Raw genomic sequence first — 22,752 nt, 5'->3', positions numbered from 1 at the left:
AACTCATATTTAGGGCAAATGACTTTTTCCCCCACAATCACCCTGTGAGGCAGGTTGTATAAATATTTTTATTGTCATTTTGCAGATGAGGAAACAGATTCAGAGAGATGAAGTGACTTGTCCACTAGTCAGAAAATAAACATTTATTAAGCTCGTACTATGTGCTTACATACTATGCTAAGCCCTAGGGATACAAAAAGAGGCAAAAGACAGTCCCTATCTTCAAGAAGCTCATAGTCTGAGGGAGAACAACTAGTAAAGAACTATGTACAAACAAGCTATATAGAGGATAAATGGGAAATAATTAAGTGAGGGAAGGCACTGGAATCAAGAGGGGTTGAGAAAGGCTTCTTCTTGTAGAAGATAGAATTTTAATTGGGGCTTAAAGGAAGATAGTAATTGGATATGAAGAGAGAGAACATTCCAGGCACGAGGACGAGCAGAAAAAATTCGGAGACAGAGGAATGTCTTGTTCTTGAAACAGCAAGGAGGCCAGTGTCACTGGATTGAAGAGTATGGGGCAGAGAGTAAAGCGTAAAAATAGGAGGGAACTAAGTTATGAAGGACTTTGATGCCAAACACAGGATTTGTATTTGGTATACAAGGTAGGTGATAGAGATACATTGGCACATTGGATTTGAACTCAGGTTTTTGTCTCTGAGTCCAAATAAAACAAAAAGTGAATTATTATTTTTTTCTTATTCCTCTCCCTCAATTCATTCAGCAATTATTGAGTATTTATTATGTATGCTGCATTATGGTCTTGTAACAACAGTGTTACTTGCCGCTACTGTGGCTGTATAAGGTCAATAACACCAGCACACAGGAGGGCTGCTAGCAAAGGTTCTTTGACCTGCTTTTCTAAGGAAAGCAACTTTAAGGGGTTAACAATACATACATATATTATTCACTTAGTTCAGGGGGAATAATCAGCACCCTGAATTTCAGAGCAAATACAAACAGAAATTACAAGCAGAAATTATAAACAGAGCAACATAACACAAATCAATAGACAGGCTTCTATCTGTCTGACCATAGCAATACATACACAGTTGCCAAAGAGGGAAGCACCAACATCTAGGTTTTCAAAGCTGGAGGCTCTTTAACAGCTACCCAGAGTCTCCACACCAACACTTTTCCAATGAGTGAGCCCCCCAAAAGCAAAATGCCAACCTCAGATCTTACATACACATCTCAGGGTCACGGGGCATCACAACCATGCAAGTCAAACCCACATGACCTAAATGCTTCTTCAGGGTCAAAGGGCATCATAACCATGCGACTCGAACTCATGTGAACTAGGCCTTCTCTTGATGTAAGCAGGTCGTCAAAGTCTCCTGATTCAAATCACAGATTCCCTAGTGCCAAGGAAGCACTTCCAAAACAAAGACAACAAAAAGCTCGCTTTGCTTGCTGTTACATTTGGAAGGCAAGACTCATCAAAGGTACTTGATTACCTCAGCATTCCAAAAGAGAAAACCATAAAAGAGTCCCACCTTAATTACCACAACAGGTCTCTTAAATGAAAATTAACATGGACATAGCACTTAAACCATAAAATACTTTCTTTACAACAGCCTTTTAATAATGCAAGGATCATCTCCATTTTACCAGAGAAAACTGAGGCTCCAAGAAGTGAACTTGCCAATGATCTTACAGCTAACCTTAGATTTAGATCTTGACCTCAAATCTTTCTAATTCCTAGCCTAATGCTCTGTCTACTGTGTCATTTGGCTTGCCAAAATTGTAGAATGGAAATGTTGGTTGACTATTTCTGAGGACACATATGTAAAGTAGATTTTGTGACTTCCCACTGACTTCAGTTTTTAAACAAATCTTTCTTTTTAAAATTGTTTTTGGAATAAGTTTAAAACAAGTGGCTCCAGTCTTCCTAGGATGATTCAGGCATACAACTCCCACTAATCTTGAAAAAAAAAGTGTTACTCATTTGCATTCATTGCAGATCCTGAGGTTAGCATCAGGACTCCAAGCTTACTGCAGCAGGAAGCTTCTCATCACACAAATAGCTTCAAAAACTTGAACCAAGCACTGGATCCACACTCTTGGAAAAAAAATATTATGCAAGTTCTTGAAGTTCAATAACACCTCGCAAATTTGGACTTTCTGCATTTAGAATCTGTGGCCTTGGGCTGAGGCAAAACTTACCTCTATGTCTAAGAAGGAAGGAATCACAGAATTATAGAATGTTAAAGGGAAACTTTAGAAGCTAATTAGTGTAACCCCTATGAGAACAAGCCAAAGAATTAGTTAGTTGAACCAATTAATACCACAAATAAGTGATAATTTAGTCTAAGACAAATATTTTAACTCCCTATACAGATCCTACCCATTACAAGTATTATCTATCCATGGCAGGCATCACAGCTCCTTCTCACCGTTGTTGTTGTGCTCCTTTCTGCTCTTTGGCTATGATCCAGCAAATGGTTCTATCTACTTCTTCTCCAGGTCCTGATCTAAAGTAGTTGGCCCATTTGGCATTTAATCTGACAGTGTTGACACTCTTTCCTTCGACTGGGAAGTTGAGTATAGCCTATTTAAATCTGTCCCTTTACATTAAGATCCAGTAGGCCCACCCTCTATACAAAGAACCTCTTGAGGTAATTAAAGGAATACTGTAACAACAATGCTACTTGCTGCTACTGTGGCCGTGTAAGACCAACAACACCAGTACACAGGAGGGCTGCTAGCACAGGTTCTTTGATCTGCTTTTCTAAGGAAAGCAACTTTAAGGGGTTTACAATCTCACTTTAATTAAACATACATATATCATTCATTTAGTTCAGAGGGAAAAAGTCAACACCCTGAACTTCAGAGAAAACACAAGCAGAAATTATATAAACAGAGCAAAATAACACAAATCAGCAGACACAGTTTCTAGCTATCTGTCCAAGACATTACATACATAGTTACCAGAGACAAAAGCACCAACATCTGGGTTTTTCAAAGCCAGGGGAGGAGGGGCTCCTTAACCACTACCTAGAGTCTTGTCAAATCACACAACACTCTTCTAGTGAGTGAGCCCCCAAAGCAAAACCTCTCCTCCTGCAGTTCTGAGCATTCTAGATTCTCAATTCTGAGTTCAATGGCCATCCTCTGGGGCCTTTTCCAGGGCCTGAGGGCTTCACACCTCTCATGACCTAATTAGCAAAAGGGTGTGGGTCTTCCTACAAACAAAGGCAAGACTCAATCAAAGGCACTTGATTGCCTTAGTGCTGAGAAGCACTCCAAAAGAAAAAACAGTAAAACGTCCCATTTTGTTTGCCCTTACAAATAGCTGTTTCATGAACCACTGAGATGAATCTCTTTTGCTTTGGACTAGCTCATAGTCAATTTCTAGCCTCCCTTCCTAGAACATAGGTAGTGACTATCCTGTTTGCAGCAACACTTGCCATTGAGTATTTCTGAGCTCAGATTGCCATTCTTCATTACTTCCTCAATGCATCTTTCTCAGGGCAGCTGAGCCAGGCTATGTAAATTAGTTTGAGTTGCTCCTAAGAGACCTCCAAATGTGAAGGAGAGAAGAGGAACTCATGGTTGCTCCAAGAGCAAGCACCTGTGAACCAGTAAGAAAGGGGCAACTTTTTCTTTTAAACTTTCAAAATAACAATGACAATAATAACAAATGGCATTTATATTATGCCTTAAGGGCTTAAAAACACTTCATAGTACTGTATCATAAAACTTACTTCATATGATTGTAACTAATTTAAATTCAAAAAGGGTATATATACCAGATGTATGTGTATATATGGCAGCTAGGTGGAATAGTATATTAGATTGCCCAGCTGAGAGTGAGAAAAACCTGAGTTTCAACCCTGTTTCAGACACTTACTAGCTATGTGACTCTGGGGAAGTCATTAAATTTCTTTCAGCCTCAGTTTCCTCATCTATAACATGAGAGCATTGGACACATTAGCATGTAAGGCATGTAAGCTCTAATTCCTGTGGTCATTATGTTACATCAAACCTCTCTTATTTTCATGATAACTTTTCTGGGCAGTCATTCAAAAAACCTATTTTAGTGCCTGAGCTTTAAATTAAAAAATTAAATTAACCTAATTTTTTAAAAATTTAAAATAAAATGTCTTTTTATATATGTTTTAAAATATATACATCATTAATTTCAAGTTCTCCTACCCCTACACAGTGAGCCAAACCATGTAGCAAAGTTTTAAAATGAAAGATAGAAGTTCAACAAAACCAACCAACATATGGTCTATCTGATAGTATGTGCAATATTCTATACCCATAGTCCTTCACCTCTGTAATGAAGAAAAGTAGGTATATTTCCTTAATTCTTCTCCACGGCAAAGCTCCATTATTAAAATACTAAGTATTTAGTTTCTTCCTTGTTTTCTCTTCATACTGGTGAAGTCATTGCCTATATTGTTTTCCTCATTCTACTTACTTCATCCTGCATCAGTTCATATGTTATCCCCATTTTCTTTGAATTTATTTTTGTTTTTTTCAGAAACAGTTATATTCCATTATATTTATGTACCACAATTTATTTAGACATTCCCCAGTTGATGGTGCATAAGCTTTTAAAAAACAAATCCATTATAAGATATAAAACGTGTTGAAAACTAGAAACCTGGTATAATTTAATTTGAATTGGTATAAGCATACAAGAAGTCTTGCTGTACTATTGGAATTTTTGGAAACATTTCTCCATTTCAAGTACTGCTGACTTACAGTGCACTAAAGCTGACTCAATACAAATTGAATTAAGGAAGATGATTTTGTTAAAGCCATTACTTATTTCAGATTGCTTCAGGGTCCTAAAACCTATAATTCATTTATAGTCTATTCAGCTACATCTAAATGAAAAAATAAAGAGATGGAGTTTTATCTCCTCTACTTTCTTATCCCTTTGGTGGGGGCAGGGTCACAAAAAAATTTTTAAAAGAAAAAAAAATCCCAATGAGTAGTGGGAACAAAAACTTGGAAGGTGCAGAAAATTTCAGAGGACTTAACTAAGACGCACCTCCAAGCCATTTTAAATCAAGCTCTCATGGTGGGAGAAAAAAGAAAAGACTGAGTACTAAGTTCTAGGGACCTAATTTCTGAGTGGTTGTTAGGGAACTAGGTAATTTGGGGGGGGGGTGGTAATTTCCTTTGTGTAATAGAATATTCCACAAAATCATTAAAAAGCATCATTAAGAAAAGAATGGTGTTTGGAAGGTAATAGTCCTGTCATTCTGCCCTGATCAGATGACATCTAGATTATTGTGTTGAGTTCTAGATGCTCTATCTTAGGAAAAACATTTCTAACTGTAGAGAATCCAAAACAGGAAAGTCGGAACAAGGAAGGGTCTCCAGATCCTGGCATAGTAGAATGGGTTGAAGGAGATGAGGATATTTGCATGAAGAAGAAATTGGGAAGGGTATGTCATGAAATCTCTGTTAAAATACTTGAAAGGCCATCGTATAGAAGAGCAATATTGCAGAAGAACAGGTCTTAAGTCAATGTCAAGAAAAACATTGTCCCAATTAGAGTGGTACAAAAGCAGAATGACTTGCTTCAGGATGGCCACCTGTATGATGATGGTCAGGTAGGTGATGGACTACATGGACTGTGAGGTCCCTTTGGATGGGAGATTCCATGAAATCTGGTGAATAGAGTAGATCATCAACCTAGGAAATGCCATTTGAGATCAAAAGTAAGGTAGGTGTGAATACAGTCAGTCAACAAACATTTGTTAAGTGCTTAATATATGCCAGGCCCTGAGTTAAGTTCTGGGGATACCAAAAAAGGCAAAAACTGGCCTTGCCCTCAAGGAACTTACATTCTAATAGGGAAGACAGTATATAAGTGACTAAATACATACAAAATCTATCCAGGGCAAATGGAAACCATTCTGAGAAGGGAAGGCATTAGGGTGGAATGTGAAAGGCTTCATACCTGAAGCGAAATTTGAGCTGAGTCTTAAAGGGTGTCAGAAAAATAAGAGGAGACAGAGAATTCGAGGCAGGAGGACAGCTAGTGAAAAGATATGGAGACTGGAGATGGAGTGTCATGTTCAGTGTGGTTGGATCATAGAGTATGTGCAGTGGAGGAAGCATGGAAGGATACTGTTAAGGTAGGAAGAGGCCAGTTTATAAAGACCTTTATTTTTGTATTCATCTTTTATTATTTCAATCAATTAATATCTGCCTTTTTCCCCCTCTCATTTCCTCCTTCCCTTCCCCATCCCCATTAAGAAAGAAGAAAAATAAAATCACTATTACAAGCATGTGTAATCAAGCAAAGCAAATGAGCTGGAGAAGGAAATGTCCAGTGTCTTTGCCAAGAAAGCCCCAAATGGGGTTACAAAGAGTTGAACACAACTGAAAAAACCACTGAACACATTTCCCACCCCCTGCCCCCTACTTCCCAAATGCTTCAATCTGCACTCCATCACCTCTCTGTCAGGAGGTAGGTAGCATGTTTATAAAGAATTTTTAAATGTTTAACAGAGGGCTTTCTGTTTGATCCTGGAAATAGTAGAAAGCTACTAGAGTTTGTTTAACAGAGGGGTAGTATGACCAGATCTACATTTTAGAAAAATTGTCTTAATTCAGTGGAGGATAGATTGGAATAGAGACACGCTTAGAAGAGTATGGCAGTTGTCCAGACAAGAGGTGATGGGATTCTTAACTAAGTTTATTTCTATGTCAGTGGAGAGAAGGGGACATAAAGGAGAAATGTAGCACAGGTAGGAATGACAAGATTAGGCAACAGATTATGTGTGGGGTAAGAGAAGGGAAGGAGTCCCAGTCACCCAAGGTGACACCTAAGTTTCAAGTCTATGTGACTGGGAGGATGATGGTTGGAAGAGGTGAGGGTTTGGGAACAAAACTAACAAGTTCTGTTTTGGACATAATTGATGCCTACGAAATACCCATTTTGGAATGTCCAAAAGGCAATGAGATTGGTTTCTTTGTGTAGCTCAAAAACTGCCTCTAAAGACAATTCCCCTCAAATAAGTGGCTGGGACAACTAGGGAAGTTTCAAAGAAAATTTTAAGCACTGACGTCATTAGAATAAGTTATGTAGCCTTCCAAAAGAACTATTTGGAAGAGCAACACTCATCTAGATGCGTAAATTCTAGTACAATCTTATTTGACTTCTTTTTAAAATCATTACTCTTTTTTTTGGCCTGGACCTATCATTTCATGAGGTATGGAACTCCTAATTGGGCAACCTTTCATACCAAAGCAATGCAGAACCTTCTCGGCAACTTAGTTTTAGAGAGTTGCTTGGAGCACTTAGAGGTTAAGTTGACTTGTCTAAAGTCACACTACTACTATGAACCAAGAGACAGAACACAAACGTAGGTCTTCCTTCCTCTGAAACCAGCTCTCAACCCACTATTTTTGTTGGTCAGTCGTTTTCGGTTGTATCTGACTTTTCATGACCCTATTTGGGGATTTCTTGCAAAGATACTGGAGTGGTTTGCCATGTCCTTCTCCAACTCATTTTATATGTGAGGAAACTTAGCCAAATAGGGTTAAGTGACTTGCCCAGGGTCATATACCTACTAAGTGGCTGAGGCCAGATTTGGACTCCAGTCTTCCTGACTCCAGGGCCTTCACTTTATCCGTGTACCACCTAGCTGCCCTTCAATCCACTTTGCCAGAGGTCTAAAACACACAGGCTGCAACACTTCTGAGTGCATCCTGAACCAGATTAAAATGTAAATGGGAAATATTTAATACAATAAATAGCAATACAGTAAAACACAGATAATATTAATATATGGCTTTCTAGGTCAGTATGCAGCCCACAAGAATCCCTACAAATGGTTTAGTGGCCCCCATTTCTTTCTAAGTTTGACAACACTGCACTATTCTACATTGTCTCTTATCTTGTAATCTTATTTTATTTATGCTTGAAAATAATAAAACTACGTTTCTGTAAAAAAGTTCTATAATTCAGGATATTCAGCAATTCAAATAGTCTTTCTCCTAATTAGCACGAATTAGTGTGAATAGGGAGCCAGGCCTGGAATCAGGAAGACTCATCTTCCTGAGTTCAAATCTGGCCTCAGACACTTACCAGCAATATGACCCTAGGCAAGTCACTTAACTCTGTTTGCCTCAATTTCCTTACATGTAAAAATGAGCTGGAGAAGGAAATGGCAAACCACTCCAGTATCTTTGCCAAGAAAGCCCCAAATGGGGTCACAAAGAGTTGGACACAACTAAAAAAACCACTGAACAACAATGTGATTATTTGTATTGGTGGCATGGTATATTTGCCTATATTTACTTGAAACATACAAAAAAAATTTGATCGAAGGTAACAATGCAATGATTTGAAATAGAACATCTAGCAATCCAAGACTGAAATGAGTAACACAAGCTTCTGGAAAATAACTTTAAAATATAACACTATTGAGGAATGCTTTAGTGTCAGTATTGCTGTGTTCGGTTAAGGTTGTCTCTGAAAACATATGAAAAGTTTAATAAGGAGTAGGTGTGTGTTCAGAGCTGTATGGTCTAACCCACTTAGTTGAGATAGAATATCCTATCACTTTTGGATAATGGTCATATTATTTTCATCAGAAGTGAGGATATTTATATTATAAACAGCAAAGACTGTAAGTGTTAGAAGGAGGAAAAAAGAAAATAAATCTTGGGGATTCTTGAGACTAGCTTCATTGACACTAACAGAAACTTGGCTTAGTTCCATCTATTGTACCTTATTATTTTGGGTTATTAAACAGAATTATCTCTCTGAACTTATTTAACTGCAATAAATTTTACCCTAAGAAATTGTTAAGCTATAAAGGCCTACACAAACATATATCTTTTTCCTGCTAATTTTATGTCTCTACAAAATTAGAAGAGGCAAGAGCCCCAATGGGATTTTAAAGAATGGGAAAATATGCCTCCTCTTTGGAGCTCTAATTAATGTGTTGAAATATGTGATGTGTGCTCTTTAGGTATTCTGTATATATTTCTGGTGGGGGCTAAGATCAGGAGTGAGTGTGAATCATGACATTTAATTGGAACCAAGCAAGTCTTCCTTTTAGTGGCGTTATTTCAAGGTAAGCATTGTATTGCTGTACATAAATGTCATGCCCTTAAAAAAAGAATTATGTAGATGTTGTTGGTTACAATGATGTATCATTAATCTCCAGCAGTGCAGAAAGATGCTTTGTTTGAACTCTTCCAACTCCCTAGGATATAGTTTACATTCAACCTAATCTATGTTTTATGTCTCATACTTCAAATCATGTCACAACAACCAGTTCATTTGCAAATTGCATTTCATTTTACATATGATATTTAAATGTTAATTACTGAAACAATGTTTGTATTCATTTGCAGCAAGGTATCAAAATATTTCATACCTTATGGGCATGGTACATGAAGGGAGGATGCTTATCCTACCTTCAAGACCACCTTGATCGCAAAATCAAGGCCCTTTTCTTGGTCTGCCACTCAGCCTATCTTGTGTGTTTGCTCTCTCACCTATCTGATGCAATGACTCAATACAGCAATCCTTTATTTAGCCCCCGTTGAGTGAGAGCACTATGCTAGGGGTTGGGTGATATGCAACATTTAAGTAAGACTTGGTCCTTTCCTCCATGGAGCATATGTCCTAGGAGGTGTGCTGGTCAGGTATTTGTAATATTTGTGCATATATATTATCATACGCCTGCAGAGAGATAAGGAAAGTGGCTCAGAGGAGTTAATTGACTGTTGTTTGTTGTTGAGTCATATCAGTTGGGTCCAAGTCTTTGTGACCCCATTTGGGGTTTTCTTGGTAAAGATACTGAAGTTGTTTGCCATTTCCTTCTCCAGATCATTTTACAGTTGAGGAAACTGAGGCAAACAGGGTTAAGTGACTTACCTAGGGTCATACAGATAGTAAGTGTCTGAGGCGAGATTTGAACTCAGAAAGATGAGTCTTCCTCACTCCAGGCCTGGCAGTCTATCCACTGTGCCACTTAGCACTTGCCCAAGGTCAAATGGTTAATAAATGGTGTAGCCAGAAACTGGTCAGATGAGAAATACTTTTGTTAGCCTCCTCTGGCATAATTTCAGTCATCAGAGTAGTAGAACTTACAATTTTTGTTATACTTCAGGTCATACTGTCTGTTGATCTTGCCTCCTGGAGTTATTATAGAATCTAGACTGCTACAATCAAAGGGAAACTTAGATCTCATATAGTTCAACTCCCTTACCTTGTCAGTGGGGAGACTGAGGTCTGGAATAGTTAAGTTACCTGCCCAATGGCAGAGATAGGATTAAAATATGGGTCTTTATAAACCATTTCACACTGCTTCCCCAAGTTAATTGGGGAGTTTAAAATTGTGATTTTGTGTCTCCTAGTATCTCTTCTAAATGGTGTTACTTTGCGTTACTGTGCAATTATTACCTGGGTGTCCTCTATCATTCATTTTCTGCTTAGGTACAATCCAGCCAAGCTATGTTACAATAAAAACCTCACTTCTTTGCTAACAAACTGGGAGCACCACCACCTCATTCATTGTTTCTCATTTAATCTCATCCTGTGATTTAATAATAAGTTCAATTTATAAGTGATATTAAGGAAAGGGCCAGGTTATGACATCTGTCTGAATCTTAAAGTCATGGGGAAACTGAACACAACCACAGCTCTAGAAAATCAGGGGCTGCTTGAAACTCAAGTGTATGGAATCAACATGACTCTCACTGACTTAGACCAAAGGCCCTATAGTGGAAGCAGGTGTGTCTAGAAGGTGGCTGGATTGGAACTCAAATGACCAGCAATGGAGCAAAGTGTATAAAGAAATTTAATATCTCCTTATAACTATTGCCTCCAGGATTCCAATATAAAACTGTCTGGCTTTTAAAGACCTCCATAACTTGACCCCTTCCTATCTTTCCAGTCTTCTTATTCCTTTCATTGCCCTCCCCCAACTCTGCAGATGGGTGACACTGGCCTCCTTACTTCTCCTTACACTACTAGACATTCCACCTTCCAATTCCAGCCATTTTTACTTACTGTCCCCTGTGTATGGAACTCTCTTTGCCTAACTTCCTTCAGGTTTTTAGCTAAAGTCTCACCTTTGGCAAGAAGCCTTTCCCAATAGCCAGTGTCTTTTCTCTGTTGATTTATCTCCAATTACATAGTTGTTTGCACACTGTCTCCCTCATTAGATTGTAAGCTCCTTGAAAGCAGGGACTATCTTTGACCTTTCTTTGTATCATAGGTGCTTAGCACAATGCCTGGAATATAGTAGGCCCTTAATGATGTTTAATAATGTCATGTTGACTGATTGACTAACTGATGTATTAACTCTCAGGCACAATGCCTCTGAAGTGTGAATATGATTCAATATTTATTACCATTTGTGAGGGATTCCTGATAAGATACTAATTCTATTACAGGGATCTTAATATATTTTATGGGCAGCTAGATGGTGTGGTGGGTTGAACACTGGGCTTGGAATCGGGAAGACCCATCTTCATGAGTTTAAATCCAACCTCAGACACTTACTAGCTTGTGACCTTAGGCAAGTCGCTTAACCTTGTTTGCCACAGTTTTCTCCTCTGTAAAACGAGCTAGAGAAGGAAGTGGCAAACCACTCCAGTATCTTTGCCAAGAAATCCCCAAATGGGGTCATGAAGAGTTGGAAACAGCTGAAATACTCAACAACACAAAATAATATGCTTTCCAACATGATGAATGAGATTTTGTGAAGCTTTTCTCTCTCCTCCCTGTGGATAATAGGATAAGAAACTAGCTTTTTCAAAAGAGACCGGCCAAGATTCAGGGGTATAGACTCCATCTTCTGAAATGTCTAGCATACTTTATGACCAAAGAGCATTATGTACCGTATTTGAATAAACACTGGTTGAATGAATATTTTATCAACTTTTGATGAAGCCAGTCTTACAGTCAATCATTTCATATAGATGCTGCTAAGATTTTTGAGGAAGTCATGGAAGGACTTTAAAAGCTTTTTCTTTACCCTTACAGTTCCCCCAAAATGCTGTTGGGTTTTCAGAGATACCCATATCCACTCCATCTTTAATAAGCCTTCTGCTCTGCTGGTTGATTGTGCTCTTTGAAGCACACCCACAGGACTCTTTTGAGCTGGAAGGAACTTGAGAGACAGGTTGGGAGATTAGAGGCCACTCTGTAAAACTGGGACAGCATTATCATTGTCATCAGGAAATGCTCTTTATTAAGCCCCTACTTGTGCATGAACTGATAAGCCCAAAGACCAATATGTTCCATAGTGACCATATCAAGAAACTGCAGAGAGCAACAGATATTCATCAGTAATTCAAAGTTCAAGAGTTGCCACTGAATCCTGACATCTGGGCAGCACACCGTACAATGATGTGCCAATCAAAACTGGGTAGAATGTGGCACAAACAACTTTGAGGTGAGTGTAGAAGTGGCCTCACTTAGAGGCTTTGAACTAAATAAAACCTTTTTTCAGTGAGTGGTCTGGTGTTAGTTTTTAGGTAACAGCAATAAGTTTTTTAATTAATTTGGTTAATGTTATTGGAGTTACTGAAAAGTGATATGGTCTAGTACCCAATTGAGCTGAAGCACATAACCTCTTAATTAATCACATTGTCAAGAATTTGATGGAAATAAGTATTTTATTGTAACCACATTGCTTTCTGCCCATGAACTTGGGCAGGATAATGGGGAAAGATGACTAATGATCTTGAACACGAAAGAATCCAAAATGACTTTTGGGATTTCCTTCCATGGAAAGTTAGGCATTAAAAAAATACTCGATACCAAGTTGTTGTTGGGTCAGTTCAGTCATGTCCAACTCTTTATGACCCCATTTTGGGGTTTTCTTGGCAAAGATACTGGATGGTTTGCCATTTCTTTCTGTAGCTCATTTTACATATGAGGAACTGTGACTTTCTCAGGGTCACACAGCTAGTAATCGTCTGAGGCCATATATGAACTCATGAAGATGAGTCTTCCTGATTCCAAGCCCTGTGCTCTATCTACTGCACCACCTAGCTGCCCTGATACCAAACTAGTGCCACTAAATAGTTTCTTATCTGCAGTAAGCAACAAAAGATTGCACACTTTAGTCAAACTCTATTGATGACACATTCTCATCATGTCAACAGTGGCTATTAGTATGTTCCTGTTTCCATGTTGGAGGTGCAGAGAGGCTCCTGATTATATCAGGCTTACTGATCAGCTAACTGTTTATTGAATGAATTACCTAAATCCAGCCATCCTACAAATGTTCAGCATTTGTGAACATATACAACACCCTGAGGAAATGCAAACATTTTTTTCTGGACAGCTGGAAATGAGGGACTCTTTTCTTTTAAAGGCTTAGAACTCAGTTCATCAAACAGAAATCTCAGGATTGTTCCCCCCTTTCGCAGAATAAGAGCTTTCTCCCAAAGAAAAAAAATGTTTTATGGAAGAAAAAAATCCATTCCCTCATTTTGGTGAAATTCATAAATTTTGGTCTACCAAATAAATTTTTGGTCAGTTCTAGTTAATTTTTTATTTGATCCTGACTAGAAAATGCTCAGATCAACTCTGGAATAATTAGCTACAGATTCATTTTCTAACCTTTAAAAAACTCATTGTCTTTTTCCTGCTTTTCATTTTCTTTCCCTTTCACCTGCATAATGGGACCTCTAGTCCTATATACACTCTCTGAACACACTTTCAAAGTGTGTTACCTCCAGCAGTTCCTCAAGAGACTTTCTCTTTAATTTGTTTCTTCACACATTCCAAGCTGGTTTATTTTCCCTGAGCCTGCTAGGAGTATGGCACTGGTGCTGCCTCCAGTAATCAGAGGTTTATAAATAAATGGGTTCAGGTGCTCCAGGGACCTTAGTGGTATGGCCAACTAGGAAATAGGCAGTAAGAAGTTGCTGCATGGCTACAGGAGGAAAGAAGTATGTGTGTGTTCTCTTACTTTTGAGTGTTTGCCCTCTAGGGAAAAGAGACTCAAGACTTGTGGCCTTCTCTTATAAGTGAAGTCAAACTTCAGTTAGTCTGGCCTTAATTATCAAACCTTCCAACTGATTGGGTGTTAAAATAGTATGACAGAAATTGAACATACTGGTTATTTTATGTCTACTAATATGTTTTAAATGCCTGAGGAATATAATACTTAGAGGGGTTTCTTTGAGTTTGCCATTCATTGATTTATGTTTCCTCCGAAAATAAGAAAAGCCTTATATATTTTATTATCCAGTTTGGGTTTTTTAACGTATACAAGGTACCTTTGAACCCATTTCCTTCTCTTAGATGATTGAAACTTTGCTAAGTTTCTCTAAGCCACCAGCTTACAGAAGACTGCATTAAAAAGAGTCCTTGATTCAAATCGTTACCTGACATTTACTGTCTATGGGTAAATCACTTGCCTCAATTTCCATATCCATAAAATGGGAAAAATGCTGGTACTTCCTTCCTTTCTTATAGTTGTGAGGAAAGTGTTTTGTAAGCATTAAACACAAAATATATTTTATCACACATGAACAATTTAAATATTATCTCAGTTTAAAAATTGCATTCTTCATGACCATGCTATGAAGCAGGTAGTATATATGCATATGTTCTTATAACATAGGGGAATGGAAGGGAATAAACACATATAGTGCTTACTGTGTACCAGGTACTATGCTTTACGTAGTTTCCCTATGTCTTTCCCCACCTCTGGTCTCCCAAAAGTCCTCCTTGTAATAAACATAGTCAAGGGAAAATTGGCCAAGTCTGAAAATGTATGCCTCACTGTGCGCCTCTAATAAGAGGTTGAAAGCATCCTTCCTCATTAGTCTTCTGGAGTTGTGGTTGGTCCCTGCATTAATCAGAATTCTTAAGTCTTTCAAAGATGTTTTTCTTTACTATATTATAGTCATATGGTTTGGGTTCTACTCACTTCACTCTGTTTCATTTCCTACAAATTTCCCCAGATTTTTCTATGTCTATTTCCTTTGTCATTATTTATGGCACAATAATATCATGCCAAACATGATTATATCATAATTTGTTCAGCAATTTCCCAATTGATAGGCACCCCCTTGGTTTCTACTTACTTGGGGCAGCTTGGTGGTACAGTAGATTGAATGCAGGGCCTGGAGTTAGGAAGATGCAAGTTCAAATCTGGCCTCAGTCACAAGCTGTGACCTTGGGCATTTTAACCGCTTTTTGTCTCAGGTTCCTCATCTATAAAATAGGAATTATATTAGTTTGAGTTAGTACATTAGTATGAGGGGTTTTTTGAGGATCAAATGAGCTAATAGTTGTATAGTATTTAGCATAGTGCCTAGCATATAGTGCTTAATAAATGCTTGTTTCCTTCCTTCCTCTCCCCCCATTACTTTCCCTCCCTCTTTTGTTCCTTTTATCCCTCCCTCCTCTTTTCCCTCTCTCTTCCTCATTTCCTCTCTTTTTCCTTCCCCCCTTTACCTTACTCCTTTCCTTCCTTCCTTCCTTCCTCCCTCCCTTCCTTTCTTCCTCCCTTCCTTGCTTCCTTCCTTCCTCCCTTCCTCCCTTCCTCCCTTCCTTCCTTCCTCCCTTTCTCCCTTCCTCCCTTCCTTCCTTCCTTTCTTCCTTCCTCCCATCCTTCCTTTCTTCCTTCTTTCTTTCCTTCCTTCCTTTCTTCTTTCCTTTCTTCCTCCCATCCTTTCTTTCTTTCTTCCTCCCTTCCTCCCTCCCTTCCTTCCTTTCTTCCTTAAGTTCTTTCCCCACTTGCTGGGAAAGTAGAAACTAGAATTCACTCAGCTCCGAACCACTAATGGTGGCTGCTATGGTCTAGAACAAGTGCTTTGTCAGAAAGAGGAATAATAGACTGAAGGATAGAAATGGGAACTGAGAAAGGAATGAACGACTTAGAGAAAGGGTTTCATGGGGTCGAAAGATAAGGAAAATTCAAGGAAGACCTCCTACCACTATAATCACCCAGAGACACTTCTCAGTCATGACCATCTCCATGTCATCCCCTTTCTTTTCTTCCTCAGGCCTCAGAGGTTGGCCCACCTGCTTTCCACCTGTTGCTTACATCTGAAATGTGTCTCCTGAGGCTATTTGGGTTCTAGGTTTTAGTAGAGGCCGTATTACATGGCAATGGAAAGAACATAAAGCTGCTACATCAAAGAACCCAAAGTACTGATCTTTAGGGCTATATTTTGCCCTGAAAATAAGTATCTCCTACTATGTTCCCATAGTGAATATCCTAAAATGTAATCTAGTGATTGTGTGCATATGGCCCCACGGCAAACAACTGCATTCCAGGCACCCAAGGGGGAAATTGTATAATAATAAATTATATTTATATATTTAAGTTTTGCAAAGTGCTTTCCATACATTAGCTCATTTGATCCTCACAGCATCTCTAGGAAGGGTTATTATCCCCATTTTACAGGCAGCTAGGTGGCACAGCGGCTAAAGTTTTGTACTTGAAGTCAAGAAGACCAGGGTTTGAAATCTGCCTCAGACAAGTGACGTAATCTCTCAGCCTCACTTTTTCATGTGCTAAAAGTTCTTTCAAACCTTAAATCACTAAAGAAATGCTACCTGTTGTTGTTGTCATTCTTTACTTTTGAGAAAGCTAAGATTCAGAGACAATTCATATCTTGCCCATTGTCACAAACCTATTCAGTGTCAGAAGTCATATTTTAACTCTGGTGTCTTCTAACTCAAAGTCAGAACTAGTACTAACTGAAGTTCTAGTACTCTTTCTACTATCTCTCTACCACACCCAAAATGGCCATAATATGCATGTCTTCATCCCTCTTTTATACTTCCTCCTTTTCCTCCAAATGCCACCCCAGTCCCTGCATTAACTCAGAGCTCAGCTAGTGATTTTTTTTCACGTTAGGAACTTAATTCCATTGGGGGGAGGTGGGAAACTAATGAGAATTTACATGATTGCAAATTGTTTTCCCGTACATATGTTTTCTATATGCATAATCATTCTATGAGTGTGTATTATTTTACGTTCTACTTTTTTCATTTTATGTACTTTTGTTTACATTGCATATTTCTCCTTACCTACTTTCTACCCCAAGGGTCTGTGCAGCCCATATTCTTGTCATTTTATTTAGTTATCACGGACATCAACATATCATTGTTTGCTGTTTACGGTGTTTGGGGTATTATTCAGGGGACTGCTATGAATTTATGAGGACAAATCACTTATTTTTCCTTTGAAGTTGTTTCCTAGGGAAATAATCCCAGCAGTGTAATTACTAGGTCAAAAGGTCCGAACAGTTTTGTAGCTCTTCCCGATATTACCATCCAGAAAGATTAAGACAATTTCCAGTACCAATAGCAATGTCCAAGTGCATCTATTTCTTCCCAGCTTAGCCAACTCTGGATTTTTGTCAATTTTATTCTTGCCAGTAAATGGTACCTTTAAAAGTGGGGTTTTTTAATTGCTATTTTTTCTGTGTGATGACTTACTTTCTGTCTCTAGGATCACAGGATTTAGAACTACATGTCCCCTGAGGGATTATTTAGCCCAACCCCATCATTTAAAAGATGAGGAAACTAAATCTGAGGCACATACAATGACTTGGCTAAGAGAATCAAGTAGAACCAGACTAACTCAGGTCTCCTGATTTCGAATCCAGTTGTCTTTCTACTGTCCAACATATAAACCACTGGATCACCTGAAATCTAGATATTGACCATACGTCTTCATATAAATTCTTTATCAATTTTGAACAATATGCTCATCAATTATGCTTGTCATGTATATTTTTCAGTTGGTTTCCTTTTAATATTTTATTGTATTTCCTTGTGCAAAAAGTTTATTTTAGTCTTTTCAAATATATCTATAGTATCTCTGATAAAAATTATTTTCCTTAGTAAGGAATTTATCTTTCCTCCCTAACCAAAAGAGGAATGCTATTACATTTTCTCCTAGTTTTTAAAATAGATTTTTTGAAAATGTTAACTCCTTGATCCAGCATAATTTATTACAGTGAATGGTATGAGGAATAGATCCAAATTAATTCTTCTTCCTTCAGTTGTCCCCCCCCCAAATTTATTAAATACTGATTTATTTCCCCTTTAATATGTTACTTCTATTTTTCATTTATTGAGCTCTTTTAATAGTTTGGATATATATCCTGTTCCACTGGTCATTTTTTCTGCCTGTATGATTTGATTTGATTATTATCATTTTGTCATATAATTTGAGATGTCACAGGTTAAGTCCATCACCATTTAAAATATATGCATGCATATGTTTTTTGGTCCAGACTTGTGATTTCATCATTGTGGGGAATCCCCAGTGTAGAAGCTCTCTCTAGGCATAAATATATACAAAAGATGTGTGTATATATAAACACACTCTAACTATATGTCTGCAACTTATCATGTGTATATAGAAACACACTCTTAACTATGTATCTATAACTTATCATGTGTATATAAATATACTATCACTGTATAATCATCTATAACTTATAGGCTTAGAAAGTTGAATGAAAAGTTAAATAACTTGCCTGTAGTCACAGAATTAGTACATGTTGGAGACAGGGCTTGAACGCCTATGTCTTCTGGACTCCAAAGCAAACTTCCTCAGTACAATACCACACTTCCTCTAATGCATATGTGTGTGTGTGTGTATGAGTATGTGGGGTTTTTTGGTGCTTTCACCTGCCTACTAATTTCTCAGATTCTAGGTGGTAAACTATTTGTACATTTTGTTTCATCTTTCTTCTTTACTGCTAAGATTCTGAAAGTATATGCCAATGGAACCTTTTACATTTTTTTAAATTTTTTTTTGAGGGGGGAAGACAGGGTAATTGGGGATAAGTGACTTGCCCAAGGTCACACACCTAGTAAGCATGTCAATGCTGAATTTGAACTCAGGTCCTACTGACTCCAGGGCGGGTGCTCTACTCACTGCGCCACTTAGCTGCCCCTTACATTTTTTTTTAAACAAACAAGTATTTATTTTCTTTCCTTCTCAGCCTTGCCAACTGGAAAAAACAAAACACAAAATCCATGTAACAAATATGCATAGTCCAGTAAAACAAATTCTCCCATTGGCCATGTCCAAAAATGTCAGTGTCATTTTGCATCTTGCGTCCATCACCCCTCTATCTGGTTGCAAATAGCATATTTTCTCATCAGTCCTCTAAAATGGTGGTTGGTAAAAATGGGTACACGATTGAAACATAAAGGGTGATACCATAAGCAAATTTGGAGAGCAAGGAATAGTTTACCTGTCAGACCTATGGAGAAGGGAAGAATTTATGACCAAAGAGGAGATAGAGAACATCATGAAATGCAAAGTATAATTTTGATTATATTAAATATAATAGGTTTTGCACAAACAAAGCTAACGCAATCAAGACTAGAAGGGAAGCAGAAAGCTGGGAAACAATTTTTATAGCAAGTGTCTCTAATAAAGGCCTCATTTCTAAAATATAGAGAGAAGTGAGTCAAATTTATAAGAATACAAGTCATTCCTCAATTGATAAATGGTCAAAAGATATGAACAAGCAGTTTTCAGATGAAGAAATTAAAGCTATCCATAGTCATATGAAAAAATACTCTGAATCACCATTGATTAGAGAAATGCAAATCAAAACAACTCATACTTATCAGATTAGCTAATATGACAAAAAAAATGATAAATGTTGGAGAAGATGTGGGAAAATTGGAACACTAATGCATTGTTGATGGAATTGTGAACTGATCCAACCATTCTGGAGAGCAATTTGGAACCATGCCCAAAGGGCTATAAAACTGTGCATACCCTTTGCTCCAACAATACCACTACTATGTCTGTATCCCAAAGAGAATGTAAAAAGTGAAAAGGACTCACATATACAGAAGTATTTATAGCAGCTCTTTTTTGTGGTGGCAAAGAGTTGGAAACTGAGGGGATGCCCATCAATTGGGGAATGACTGAACAAGTTGTAGCATATGAATATAATGGAATATTATTGTTCTTTAAGAAATGATGAGTAGGAGGATTTCAGAAAAACCTGGAAAGACTTACATGAACTGATGCTGAGTGAAGTGAACAGAACCAAGAGAACATTGTACATAGTAACAGCAACATTGTGCAATGAACAACTTTTTATAGACTTGTCTTAGCTCTTCTCAGCAATACAGTGATCTAAGACAGCTCCAAAAGACTCATGATGGAAAATGCTATCCACATCTGTGGCCAGAGTGGCCTTTGTTTTCTTTGAGTGACTCAGCTTACCTCACTGAGCCTCTCTGGGTGCTGGGGCTTCTCTTCCGGGGCAGGAAGCCCATCAACCATGCCTGGGAACAGAGAACTTCCTGTGTGATGAGTCATGGGGCTGGCTGAGAGGAGGTGTTGACTCCAGAGCCACGCCCTATTGGGTGTTAACCTAGTCTACGCTAGGGGGAGGGGCCAACTCAAGAACCAATTGGCCCTGGTCATTCAGGCGGCGTTTGATGATGTCAAAAACTCTATAAGAGGGGAGAGGACAGCTTGAAGAGCTCTCTTTCCTTTTCCGGGTGGTGTGGGATCAGCGGCAAGCGTGACTCTGGGCCAGCCCTTGCTCTCGGCCGAGCCCAGATGTTGCAGATAAAAAGAACCTGTGCTTTCCCAGCGTACTGGCAGCCTCCTGGGTGCTGGCTGTTGGGAGGGATCTTACGCCCCCACAGAAGCTACTAGCCAGAGTGTTAATACATCCAGAAAAAAACTATGGAGTATGAATTCAGATCGAAGCATACTATTTTCTCTCTTTTTTTTCTTTCTCAAGGTTTTTCCCTTTTGTTTTGATTCTTCATTTACAGCGTGACTGGTGTGCAAATATGTTTAATATGATTGTACATGTATAGCCTGTATCAGGTTGCATGCCATCTTGGGGAGGGGGGGGCAGGAGGGAGGGAGAAAAAATTTGGAACTCAGAATGTTAAAAAGTGAATGTTGGAAATTCTGTATGTAATTGGAAAAAAACAAAATACTGTTAAGTGGAAAAAATAAAACAGTGGTTGGTCATAGCATTAGAGTTAAGTCTCTCAAAGATTTTTTTTCTTTACGATGTTGTTGGCATTGTATTGATGGGCAGCTATTGTATAGATAAACAGGAAGACTCATATTCCGGAGTTCAAACCTGGCATCAAACACTTTCTAGTTGTGTGACCTTGGGCAAGTCACTTAACCCTCTTTGCCTCAGTTTCATCTTCTGTAAAACGAGCTGGAGAAGGAGATGGAAAACCACTCCAGTATCTTTGCCAAGAGCACCCCAAATGGGGTCATGAAGAGTCAGATTCAATTGAAGAATGACTGAACAACAATTATATAAATTGTTCTCCTGGCTCTACTCACTTCACAACGTGTCAGTTCATACAAGTCTTTCCAGGTTTCTCTAAAATCATCTTTTTGTCATTTCTTATAATATAGTAGTATTTCATTACATTCATATACCATAATTTTTTCAGCCATTCCCCAGTAGATGAGCACTCTCTTAGTTTCCATTTCTTTGCCACTACAAAAAGAGCTGGTCCAAATAATTTTGTGCATATGGATCCTTTTCTTTCCTCTATCTCTTTGGAGCTATAGGGCTAGTAGTCATATTTTGGGGTCAAAGTTATATACATTGGGGGCATAGTTCCAAGTAGGTATCCAGAATAGCTGGACTAATGCATAGCTCCATCAAGGATACATTAATAATGCCAATGAAATTCTAGTGGTTTGCACTCATTGGACCAGGTTTGGTTGAAGAGGTAGAAATTATCTCTAGACAGTTACTATAGGAAATAAGTTAGGAGCAGGTTAAGTAGGCAAGGCAGAAAGGATTCCATCTACTACTGTGGAAGGACAAACCACCCTAGTGGGCACTAAAGAACAAACAGCCTATCACGTGATATTGCTAATAAGCTGCTATAGCTTTGTCTCAGTGACATCATTTGCAAACTACAGACATAGTGTACTAAAAGGGAATGTTTCAGCACTAGCAAATTAGCTTGTTATGTTTATTCCCTGGCTATAAAAGTTAAAATGGGAAGATTCCGAACTGCACCAGAGTGAATTAGTCTCATTAACATGTCATCTGAAACAGCCTTTTTAAAGTGTGTTGACTAAGCTAAAAGTATTTAACAAGTCTGAGATGCCGGGCTGAGTGTGCTAGAAGTATACATTCATTAAAGATAAACATAGTATTTCTACCTTCTGCTTGTCTCATTTATTTCCTAAAATAAAATGAAGTTAGTTCAGTAAAAATGTATCCTAAGAAACCCATTCCAAGCTTTACCTTTTAACAGACAGCTACTCCTGAAGAGGCATCTCATAGTCAAAGAGCCAAATGTACCACAAGCTTAGTAAGTGGGTGGTATGTGAGCACCGAGGAAGTTTTCATCATTGCAGATCCTTCCCTGTGATTCATAGCTGGACATCTGCCCATCAACACAAGTATCACAGAAGTCTAATGGATGTTAGGACAAATTCATCAGAAACAATCATTCATACTAGCAACAGAATTCCCTTTAGGAGCTGATTTGAATATATTTCTGGCTTTATTTTTGCAGAACTAATTTTGTGTGTGTGTGTGTGTGTGTGTGTGTGTGTGTGTTCATAGTCATCACTCTTCCATGCCACAACTTTATCTTGTGTGTAAACACCTGGGTGTAGTATTTAGCCAGACATTTACAGCAGTTCTGAAGTATAATACGTTTGACTATTATCCAAAGTATTAGAAATACTTCCTAAGATACTTTGCCTTTTTAAAAAGTAATCTTTGCCACAAGTAAATTTAAATTTTCTTGCCTTGAAACAGTTACCCTAAACACTAAAAAGAGGGTGAATT

General features: G+C 38.2%; 1 protein-coding gene across 2 annotated transcripts in view; it reads left to right on the top strand.

Annotated features, from left to right (window-relative positions):
• The window catches only part of KCNG2 (potassium voltage-gated channel modifier subfamily G member 2), a 173,494-nt gene that overhangs the window by 54,445 nt on the left and 96,297 nt on the right, over positions 1-22,752 (top strand). The gene's annotated exons all lie outside the window — the stretch shown is intronic.

Source organism: Trichosurus vulpecula, chromosome 1 (genome assembly GCF_011100635.1).
Source record: "Trichosurus vulpecula isolate mTriVul1 chromosome 1, mTriVul1.pri, whole genome shotgun sequence".
Lineage (NCBI taxonomy): Eukaryota > Metazoa > Chordata > Mammalia > Diprotodontia > Phalangeridae > Trichosurus > Trichosurus vulpecula.
The sequence above is the reverse complement of the archived record's forward strand: the minus strand, read 5'-3'. Positions and strand labels throughout refer to the sequence as shown.